The sequence below is a fragment of the Arvicanthis niloticus genome, unplaced genomic scaffold (assembly GCF_011762505.2).
Source record: "Arvicanthis niloticus isolate mArvNil1 unplaced genomic scaffold, mArvNil1.pat.X pat_scaffold_1401_arrow_ctg1, whole genome shotgun sequence".
NCBI lineage: Eukaryota > Metazoa > Chordata > Mammalia > Rodentia > Muridae > Arvicanthis > Arvicanthis niloticus.
In genome coordinates, this window is record NW_023045373.1 from 1 (window position 1) to 12024 (window position 12024).

At 41.4% G+C, this 12024-nt stretch overlaps 1 pseudogene across 1 annotated transcript; it reads right to left on the bottom strand.

The window, feature by feature from the left end:
• Positions 1–2054: 2054 nt before the first annotated feature.
• On the bottom strand, positions 2055–11115 carry LOC117701597 (kelch-like protein 24 pseudogene; annotated as a pseudogene). The gene is made up of 3 exons (XR_013108327.1): positions 10987–11115; positions 5968–6027; positions 2055–3143 (listed from the first exon to the last, which is right to left on the bottom strand). The product of XR_013108327.1 is annotated as a kelch-like protein 24 pseudogene (transcript).
• Positions 11116–12024: the final 909 nt, after the last annotated feature.

Sequence of the window (12024 nt, forward strand, 5' to 3'; positions counted from 1 at the left end):
TTTTCTTTTAATAGGATGGAGCTCAGTGTTAGGGTACTTGCATAGTACACAGAGGGCCTTGGATTTGATCTTTAGCACCACAAACAGAGCGACACTGAAAAAGCCCTACAATTACTTAACTAACTTCGTCTACCTTATAAAAAAGGGAGCAAGGGGGGCTGGAGAGGTGGCTCAGAGGTTAAGAATACTGGCTGCAGAGGTCCTGAGTTCATTCCCAGCAACCACATGGTGGCTCACAACCATCTGTAATGAGGGACACACAGGACGTGGATCTGACGCCCTCTTCTGGTGTGTCTGAAGACAGCAACAGTGTACTCACATACATGAAATAAATAAATAAATCTTACCCAAAAAAAAAAAAAAAAAAAAAAAAATGTTAGGCACGGTAGCGCATGCCTTTAATCCCAGTACTATCTATCAGTTCCAGGCCAGCCAAGGCTACATAGTGAGACCCTGTCTTAAGAAAGGAAGGAAGGAAGGTACGTAGGTTAGTAAAATGTCATGGAGTAATTACCCAATACTGTACATAATTTCTAAAAAAAAAAAAAAACCCTGAAAATCTTTTTTTTTAAAGAGGCTTAATGTAGATTAAGCATCAGCTTTAAGAGGGACACACAGGGCAGGACGTGGAGATGACACACTGGACAAGAGGCACCTGCTGCCAAATTTGACCTTAGTTTAATTCCTAGGACTCACACGGTAGGAGAACTGACTCTCACAAGCTGTCCTCTGCCCTCACAGCCACACACACACAGACACACACACACACACCACACACCACACACACACACACAGAGGAAAAAGTGTTGCATTTAATAGTTTCATTGGAAACTGTGAAGACAACACTGTCGTCCTTATTTCATATACAAAAGAGATTAAATCTTGCTATAGTTAAACTAGTATAGATTTAAAGAACTAACTTACATGATGAATCTTAAGTATGTTCTAAACAAAGACACTCAAAATCAAAGTCAAGGGCATGATTTTGATAACCTACATTAAATGCACAGGAAAAGTAGTATAGGAAAGTAAACCCTGGCTCCACGGCATCCAATTATATCTAACAATGGTGACTGTGCTGCTGAAATGGGGTAATGGTAAATTCTGTGTCATGTACTTCACCATAATCAGTAAACAGTGAGTCTGTGTCCTTCACACACACCAGGCATGTACACAGTGCACTTACAGACGTGCAGGCAAAACATTCATACACAGAAAAGGTAAATAAGGGGGCTAATGAGATGGTTCATTGGTTAGGAACACTGGCTGCTCTTCCAGAGGACCTGGGTTCAACTCCCAGCACTCACACTGGGACTAACAACTGTCTTTAACTCTAAAGGATTCAATGCCCTTTTCAGGTTCTATGGGTATTGCATGTATATGGTACACAGACTTACATGCAGGCAAACAAACAACCATACACATAAACTAAAAAAAAAAAAAACGTTTGTGGAAAAGTAAATCCAGGGCTGGCTCGATGGCTCAGTGGGTAACGTGCTCATATAAGCTCGGGGACCACTGTCTCCCCAGAACTCAGGTAAAGGTGGAGGAGAAAACTGACTCTACAAAGCTGTCTTCAGACTTTCACACACATGCTGTGGAGTGAGCACCCACACAGATATAACACCACCAAATACATCTATGCTTTCATTAAAGCACACACACACACACACACACACACACACACACACACACACACACACAATACCAATAATCACAGTTCTCCCCAAACATAAGCTTAACTGTTCTTTAATGTGGGTGTAATTTTCAAATTCAAGCAAAAGATGTGAGTGAGGCATGGTCACATGTCAGTAATGCTAGCACCTGGGAGGTAGAACACTAAAAAAGTCCCTGAAAGTTGAGACTGACATTAAGCACAGACTGGAAATGTAACATCTACATAGTAGCTGAAGATAACCTTTAACATCATCCACCTGTCTCTGTGTGCTAAGATCACAGGTATGTATGACCACGCCCAGTTTATGTAGGTAAGTCCTCTACAAACTAAACTACATCCCTAAACCACCAAATAAACCTTTCAACTGTGTATGTCTCATATAAGCTATACATTCAAATGAGTACACTGAGATTCAGTTCAGGAGTTTAAAATATACAGTTACAACGACTGTATGAGCTACAGTTGTAAAGCACCTTCTCACCTGCGTGGCCTAGTCCTTGGGACATCATTTCATTGCCAAGTATGTGGTACCGTCTTGCTTCGTGCAGCAACTGATAACACTCAGGGGAATTCTGAATCAACTGGTCCACCTCAACTGTCTGAACAAAGTAGTTGGGATGCAGAAGAGGAAGCCTCACGTGTGTCAGGAGCTCATGTAGCAGTGGTCTTCGCAGATCAACGGCTCGGTAGACCCAAGCGCATGACAGCCTCAAAAACCCATCTCTTCTTTACCAATAACAAGTTCATCACTGCAGATGTAGTCAATAAGTTCATCCTTGTCAAGCTCGAGAAACTCTTCATGCTGGGACACATCTCAAAAGTCTGTAACGCAAAGGTCTTGCACTTTGTGAAGAGTGTTTTGAGTGAGTGGGTGTCGGCGAAGCGCTGGATTCCTAAGCAGTTGCAAGGATCAAGCTGTTCCTCTAAGAACTTGGCGCAAGCATCACGGAGAACACTAATCTGGAAAGAGGCTGGAGGTTTCAAAGAGATACTGGACATTCTCTGTTGTGATCTTCACCTTCCCCAGTATATACATACTGCAAAAAACATTCCATAGCCTCGGCTAAAATGCCGTTGATCTCAACCAGCATTTCTCGGCTCTCCCTGTGGTCATTACAGAACATGGCTCTGAAGTAGCTGCTACAGGCTGAGAGGACTGCTCGATGGCACGGGAACTCTCCTCCCTTCCACACAGATAATAACATCTGTGAATAACCGGCTGTCTCGGAACTCATTAAATATCTGGAGGATGTTTTCAGCATGGGATGATCCTGAAGAGAAGTCAAAATACTCATGACCTGTCCAGAGATTTGGGGTCCATTTCAAAAACTTTACGCTTAGTTGCTGGGGAATCGCGCCACCCAAGATCCTCTCTGTTTAATCTGCGACCCAATATTAGTACCATTGTTACATCAGTTGACTATATAATTGTTGAGAAATGGTTCCTAAGGATCTTCTTATGTAACTAAAAAACAAAACAAAAAATATTTAGACAATTTCACTTTTTTTGTAGATATAAGTCACATGATTATTATGTTCTACAATATAGCTATCTCATTTCTAACAAAAAACTGATAGAAATTTGCATTTGCACGATTAGAACACGAGAGTTACTTATCTCATTTTAACAAAAACTGATAGAAAATTTGCATTTGCACGATTAGAACACAGAGAGTTACTTTGCAATATCCTAATGTATCTGTATGTATTCCTTGGCTGGCCTGCTGAAGTTCTCTATGTAGATCAGACTAGTCTTGATCTCACTAAAAAGACAATCTTTATAGCTAAAGATGGCCTTGAACTCTTGAGGTGTTCTCAGCAAGGCCTAAATAACAAGCACATTTACTATTGTAACTCAGTACTACCTATTTATAATGGGAGTTTGGAGAAAACTGTATTGGCTAGGTTACTATCATTATGACAAACACCATGACCAAAGGCAAGTTGAGGAGGAAAAGTTTTCTTTCCGCTCGAAACTCTCATGGTTACACTCTATCCCTGTGGCAGGAACTTGAGGCAGAAACTGAGAAGAGGGCATGAAGTACTGTTTATTGGCTGTATCCCATGTCATGCCCAGCTGCATTCTTATGCAGCCCAGGACCAGGTGATGGTGCTGCCCCCATGTGGTCTGGGCCCACCTATGTCAATCATCAAAAAATTGTCCTGCAGACTTAACTACAAGCAAATCTCAATGGGGGCATTTTCTCAGTTGACGTTCCTCTTCTCCAAATAACTCTTGCTTGTGTCAAGTTGAAAAGCAAACACAACAAAACAACCCCAAACAAAACACTAACCAGCACAAAAATAGAAGTAATAAACACCTCCTCTGAAAGCATGAGTTTAAGAATGTATAATTTCTCAACTATGCCAAATATAAGGATGCACTATTAATTGTATGAAGAACTTCATGACCTAAAAAAACAAAGGCAGCTGCACTAATGAGCCAGAGCCAGCTTATCAGAAAGATACAAAGGCAGATTTCTGAGTCAGCCTGGGACAGTTGGAATTTAGGTCCAGCCTAGGTGGGAATAGTGATCTCAGAGCTGGATCCCATCGAGGTAGCTTACTGTCTGTGCTTACAAAGACGGGTAGATTCTTGAGTTCAAGATTAGCCTGGGACAGAGCGAATTTAGTTCTAGGGGTGATGGGGATGGTAATCTCAGAGCTGGATCTTACCCTGCTAGTTTATTGTCTGTGCTTACAAACAAAGGCAGGCAGATCTCTGAATACATTTGCTATGTTAAAAAATGTACTTGCTGTCTTTTTCTAAGAATCAAGGGGCTAAGGTCATAAAATGCTGATTTGTGGGATAATCAAAAGAGATCCTGGGTAAAACAATATGTAATAAAAGACTGGGCTTTGGTATGAATAGGTGAGCTGTGTGAAGAGCCAGCTCAAGCAGAACACAGAACTGCCAGGTTGTACCCTCCATTGACTTCAAGTTGTCCCTTTTTGCTGCTCCCAAAGACCCCCTTTTCAGGAACCCCCAACCAAGCTGAGACTGGTCCTTGGCAGGCAGGAGCATCTCAAGTTCAAGGTCATCCTCAGCTAGACAGTGAGTTCTATACTAGCTTGGGATACATGAGACCCTGTCTCAAAACAAACATACACACAGAAATAGTTATGACATGGAAAGGAATTCATATTTGAATCTTTAACTAGACTAGATTCAAAATAATGGAAATTAGTTAAAAGTCCATTTCCCCAAATCAAGCATCCAGAAAATCAAGGACGTATTCTTTGTATCAGTTCATTTAGTTCATTATCATCATTTCTGTACTTCAGGCTCAGAAAATCTACATAAACAATTAGGACCTTGATTAGTGACATAACTACTGGTGTTGACAACAAGAACCTCTTTAAGCTGGGCATGGCAATGTATGCCTGAAATCTTAGCCCTGATGAGGCAGAGGCAAAGACAGCTGTAGGTCTGAGGCCAGCCTGATTTACAGAGATATACTGTCTAGAAACTCAAAACAAATCAAACCAACCAACCAGCCAACAAAGACAACAAAATTACCACCTTAAGAAATAAACAACCCTTCACCTACTAGTCCTTGAGGGCTCCACACACATTTGCATTTCCTTGACATCTATAGGAAAACATGGGCCTGCTTTCTGTAGCTAGGGCAATGTATAGTGTATTAGGTAAATTTGGGGACATAGAGGTTAATTAAAACTTGCTTTCTTGCTGGGCAGTGGTGGCAATCACCTTTAATCCCAGCACTTGGGAGGCAGAGGCAGGTGGATCTCTGAGTTTGAGGCCAGCCTGGTCTACAGAGTGAGTTCCAAGACAGCCATGCCCACATGAAAACCTTGTCTCAAAACAAAACAAAAATAACAAAAACCAAAACAGAACAAAAAACCCCTTGCTATCTCTGAGCTTTCTAAGATCACTATTAACCAGCCTTCCACAACAGAACCAAATACAAACTCTTACCACTTATCACAGGGTAAATGACTTGCAGAGTCATCTTACAGTGTGGTATGCTTTCAATGTTTACCTTTTAGTCTTCCATATATAACTAATCAGCCATTGTTTTCCCATTTTTATAAATAAAGTTTTACTTATCTATTTTTTTTAAACAAATAAACTAGTAATAGTTAAAAATGCTACCGCATCTCCTGAGAGCTGGGGTTACAAGTGTGCCTTGCCATGCTCAGTCCCACTGTCTTACGATAAAACTGGTCACTGTTATTCACTATTCTGACTAGCACTAAGTGATCCCATGTTAAAGGAATAGTTTAAACTAGTAGCAATGTTTAAATAGCCAATAATATAAATATACCTTCTCAGCATTTGTTTGACCAAAGCCCCAGGCAAAATTGTGTTATTTAAATTTTCACACCTAAAATAGAGAACAGTAACATATAAGGCAGATGTTATCAGCTCAAGTTCATTAGTAATATGCTGAAAACAGATCTTAGTAAATTACAATTTCTTACTGAAAGCTCACTTTCATACAGATCATTAAAAGTAACTTTCTTAAAGCAAATTAATAATTTTAAATTCAATTATATTCAAATTTCTTTTACTACTCATGAAAACAGTAAATTTGATGGTAAGATGAAGAAAAGTATATCCTGGGATAATTACACTTTGAATATTTGAAGAATGCCTACAAACTTACATTGCACTCAAGTTTGATAAAATTAAGTTACTCTAAGAGTTGATGTCTTAAATTTAGGCAGATTCAAAGTTGATATCAAAACCAAAACATGACGAAAGAACAGTTTACTCACTATGTACTACATGTAACGATGGAATCAATTTGAGAAAATCTCGAGTTAAAAAAAAATCACCTATTTTTAATTTAAGCTTTTATTATATACTTTTATATAGAACTTCCAAGCGTATCAAATAATTTTAATACATAATTCTGCTTTACTGAACCTTACAATGTCTACACAACAACTAACTCAGCACAATCTCTCTGTGAGCTATTGTGTGTATCTGTGTGTGTCAGGCATGCATGTGTGTGTATGTATGTTTGTATGTGTGTGTCTTTGTGTGTAGGAGATGAAGAAGAATGTTTAAAATAAAACTACATACCAGGATATATAGTAGTACATAGTATAGCAATTATATTTAACTGTAAGTGGTTGGGTTTGGTTTCTGATCCAGTTGTCCATAAAGAGAGCTTGTACATTCTTAAGTTTACGCAGATTCAAAAGTCCATATTAAAAACAAATATGAATAATCAACTTAAAACAAAACAACCCCCAAACACCAACAATCACATCTTTACACCCAGAGTAAGCTATGATTAGGACATGAATACTAACTATCTTGTGTATTTCCGTACTTTCATTAGGCAGTCTAATTTAGTGTACACTTGATGAAGAATATTGGATCTTGGTAAGTCAGGTGAAGGTTAGTCCTACCTGTAAGTATTCTTTACCAATAGTTAGTAAGGCCCAAAGCCAATGAAAGGGAGTAGTACCACTACAGTCTGACACCAGGGTAGCAAATGCTAGATCCAAATTTGATTTTAGACACTGTAGGGTTGGCCAAGATTAGAATCAAACAAGAACTCTAAGAGTAACACTGAAATGGATCCGAATTCTCAGCATTTCTCTAGCAAAAATCTCAAGCACGAATTGGAATAGAGCTTCTTATAATTCATTTGGTGTGGAATTAAACCATTAGAAGTAGAAAACAACCCATCCATCATTTTCTGCAGACTTTTAAGTAATATTCATGCTTTTTCCTTTTTTTTTAAAGTGATATTTGGTTTCTGTTTGAGACAGGGTTTCTCTAAGTAGCCCTGGTTAGCTTGGAATCAGGATAACGTGGTGTAAATCAGGCTAGCCTGTTAACATAGGGAAATGTGCTTGCCTGTGGGATTAGAGGTACCAGAATGACTGGCTGGGTGACCCCGAGGACCTGAACAGATACAGAGCCAGGGACAGGGGTGGTCAAAATACAAAGTCTGGAAGAGCTAAAACGTGTGATTTACAGCGTGGCAACACTAAAAGCTCCCTTTTCCTTTAAAAGAATCCTCTACAAAGAAGATTACAAACATATAGTATAGATCAACTAAGGCCTTCCAAAGATGACAACACAAGAAACAATTGACATGCTACTATTACAGCACTTAACAATGTGCCAAGCATCCGTGCCATCATGTTCCACATTACCTTTTATCAAACTGAACCATGGATAAAGCAACACCAAGAAAGGGTAACTAAAATACGTATCCTTAAAGATCTAATGATAATGTAAAAGAATGCTAACAAATGCTTCCAATGGACTAAGTCTTTTACAAAAGTACTATGCTAAACTAAGCAGGCTTTTACAAATGCATATACAGTGTACAGTTATATAAAATAGGAAACTTACATAAAATATAAAATTTACAAAAATATATTAATTTCAGGCATTTTTATTGCCTGAAAAGGCTTTGACTGACTTCAGGTCCCCTCCCCCACAAATATACTTACTGCATTATTTAAAAATGAAAGTCCTAGCAAAAGGAGAGATTGAACACTTGTAACCTCAGCAGTCCAGAAGCTGAGGAGGGAGGATCATTGTGAATTATAGGCTATTCTAATTTATTTAGCAAATACCAGGTCAGCCAGGACTACAAAACAAGTTCTTGCTGTAAATGAGAGGGAGAAACAGAATTTTGACGGTTACTTTTTCTGCTACCAAAATTAGTTTTGGCTTTTTACAACTAAACCAGCTATGGTTGTCAATAAAAATGCTCCATGACCTGGGATTCTAAATGGCCTTTTAGAACACTCAGAAGTCAATGATTTTTATTTAACGAAGTATTGCACCAAGTATTCAGAAATAACTTTAGAAACTCCAACAACCTAATCACTTCGGTTTGAGACAAGGTCTTCCTCCCATCCCACCCCTCTGGAGTTATACACATGAACTCCACCCTTAAGAAGGTTTTCATTCTCTTTATTTTCTATTTGGTTTAGAATGTTTTAGATCATCTAAGATCAGTCTACTAAGGAGAATTCAGTGACTAGCATGTGTGAGAGGGCCCTTGGTTCAGTCCTCAGTATCACAGGAGAGTATGTGTGTTTGGGGAAGGGGGTGCTGGAAGAGTTACAACTCTTCAAGATAATAGCTTTTCTTTTGTTGGCCCCCAACCCCCAAGCCCATGTTCCCCAGGCTGAACTCCTGGATCTACTGATCTCTTGCCTCAATCTCCCAAATAACTGGAACTAGCCACAGGGGATTCACCTTGTTGAGCTTATGGGAGTATTTACAGCATGAAGAACAGAAATGTTACAAACACCCAGCTGTCTTGTATCATTGTTGCAGTCTTAACAGAAATGAAATCTTTTTTTTTTTTTTTTTGTATAAATGCTTGTGAGGACACTTTATTGGCATTTTTCATTACAGAGTCCACACCCACATATTTGATAAAAGAGCTGTCCTGAATGTTCCAGTTAAGAGTAAAGTACATATAAGAATAAATGCTGCAACATGTTTGCTAAGTATTTATTTTCCAAAGGCTTGACCTCTGACTCTTAATGAAATGGCAGGAAAACAAGGAAGTTAAAAAAGCACACTGAAAAAAGCATTAAGGTTTTAGCAATCTGGACAAAAGCCAGGAAAGTTTAAGATATAACTGATAGCTCTTAGAATATTGTTTTCTTCTTCCTGTTTAGAGACTAAGTCACATGCTTTGTTTAAAGAAACTCAATTTATCAAATGGTAGTTTTTATTAAAGTACAGTGGATTGCATTTGTATATATTAAGGTCTACTAAATAACCTTAGTATACTAGTGTCTGTGTTCTTATCAGACAGCTTCTTATTCTAATATAATCACCAGTACTTGAATTTTTAATATGAAGAGGGGCTGGAGTTTAGCAGTGCTCTTGCAGAGGACCCAGGTTTGGTTTCCAGCACCCACAAGCCAGCCGACAACCTGAGCCATCTAGAACTCCAGTTCAGGACATCTTCTTCTGGCCTTCTTTGGCACGGAACGCAAGTGGTGCACACATGCTGGTGAAACACCCACACAGAATAAATTTTTTAAAAGTATATTAAGGCTGTGCACCAGTAATTCTTGCTTCACTGAAGAAGCTCAACTCTTTTGCGATAAAATGACAAAACCTAACTGCACTGTAAGTTTAAGAGCTTCGGAAAACCACCTTTAATATCCTCTGGCTGGAAATGACTGGGCTTTTGGTGATCTTAATAATGTGCAGGTCTCCAAACACACCTTCAACTCACTTCTCAGAAACTTCTGAATTACCTGCAAGATTAATACACAAAAGTGTGTGCGCTGGAAATCCCCCCAAAGGGAAAGCTAAGAAAGCTCATTCAAAAATCCCAAAACAAAAAAACTTTTAGGTGAATAACCTCAAATTATCTTTTTTTTTTTTTTAAGGTAAAAGCCATCGTTTAAATCTTAAGTGGCAAGGGTTAAATATTAAATCCCAATAAGGAAAAAACAAAACACTAAAGCTTATCAGCCACCTGGTGGTTGTGACAGGTGTCAGCTGAGCACACTAACAGAAAAAAACCTGACTTATGATTAAAATCCGCTAGAGCTGCCATTGAGGCTTCCCTTTACTACCTAAGGCTGGACAGAGCAGGCAAGGGCAAGCTCACTTCTGCGCGCTGTCCCGCCGCTGCACGACTGAAGCCAAGCTGCTCCAGGTTAGCCCCGGGGGTACGCGGGTCACGCCCCCTCCCTACCCATCCCCCCCTCCCCCCCTCCCTTCCCCCCGGTGCCCGCGTCCTCCAGGTCACCTTCAGGCGAGGGCGGAACTGCCTAACACGGGCCACCCACCTACCATCCCCCGCCAATAAAAACTCGGAACTCGCCGGCCCGGCCCGCCTGCAGCGCCCAATCCTGGCCGCCCGAAAGATCTTAGCCTCGGGTGTCCGGGACGTGGGGGCGGGAACATTGGGAACTAAATTAAGAAGCAGAGGCCGGCGGAGAAGGAAGCGGGCAGCGGGGTGGGGGCTCCCCCGGGACAGCCTGAGGCCGGGCTCCGGGTAAACAAAGGCTCAGCGGGGGCGACTAACGGTCAGGTGACCACGCCCCGTAAGTTTCGCAACCGTGCTGCAGGCTGCTGTGGCCCCAGCACTCCGATCCTTATCGGTGCTCCGCGACAGTACCCACGGTCACCCCACAGAAACGCCAGGTCCGAGGCCAGAGCACTCCGGACGCTTCCGTCCGGAGTGCATCGCTGCCGCGGGACTCTTCCCTGCCGGGTCCCCACGCCCGAGGCCGCATCGGGCTTCTAGCAGCCCGGGCCCCTCGCCTCCCTCCCGCCGGTGCTGGGGATCAGCGTCCCGGCCGCGAGCCGCCTGAAGCGGCCACCCTGGTACCTCTCGGCGCAGGCTGGAAGCGGCACGAGCGGCGACCCCCGCCGTTCCTGCTGCGCCGGCGGCTCCTCGAGCTACCACCAGTTTCTGCCACTGCTCACAACAAAGGAAACATGTGACCGTCGAGCCAAAACACTTAGCGTCACCCACCCTTGGCCAATGGGGGCAGGCATTCCCCTTCCCGGAGCACCCTGGGAGATGTAGTTCTTACTGCCGGCGGGCCCTCAGGCTACCTGGATTCCGCTAAAGGCGAAACCCAACCCCGGGCTCCTAACTCCAAACATTTGTTTAAGGTAGAATCAGGTTAAAGGAATGCATCTTGATCAAAAGTGGTACGTTGATTGCCTTCAAAGAGCTCCTTACATTCCAAAGCCAAAGCACAAGACCAGGACTTAGCCGACCTTAGAGCTTGGAATAAAGCACTTGGGAAATCAGAGGGCCTGAGAGGGGCCCTTCTATGACTAGAAGCCTGGTCATAAGTGCAGAAGATGTTTTATTTGTAAATCTGTCAAGGTTGCTGTCAGTGCCTACGTTACCTTTTTTGTCTTAATCAGAAGCACGAGTCGAACAAAAATTGTAACCTTTATTTTCCAAGGCACATGAAATTTTCTTCAAGACATTTTGTTTCTAGGAGATTCCTTTTCAAGGATGACGGTCCTCTGCTCTTGAAAATGTTTGGTTAGTTCTGGCTTCTGATAAAAGTTACCATGTACTTTTTCTTTCTGCACTTCATTAAGACAGCCGTGCCTCCGTTAAAAAGATGTGTTGCCACAGGGTAGAGACATGAGGAGAGTTGATGGGCAGGCCATTTGATAAGCTTTTAGGCCTCCTTTTTATGTCCTATTAACCTTAAAAATGCCTACTGAGTACTTCCTGTAGGAGGGGAAACCTTTCTTTGATTTTTTTAAGGCTCATGGCTAGGTCTTCAATAAAACTGCTTGCCACTCTGGCTTGACCAGTTAGTGCTATCAGCTTTGAAAATCTTTACCTTTGGTTAACTCTTGTCAAATCAAGGAGATTTATTTTCATATTTTCTCCTCT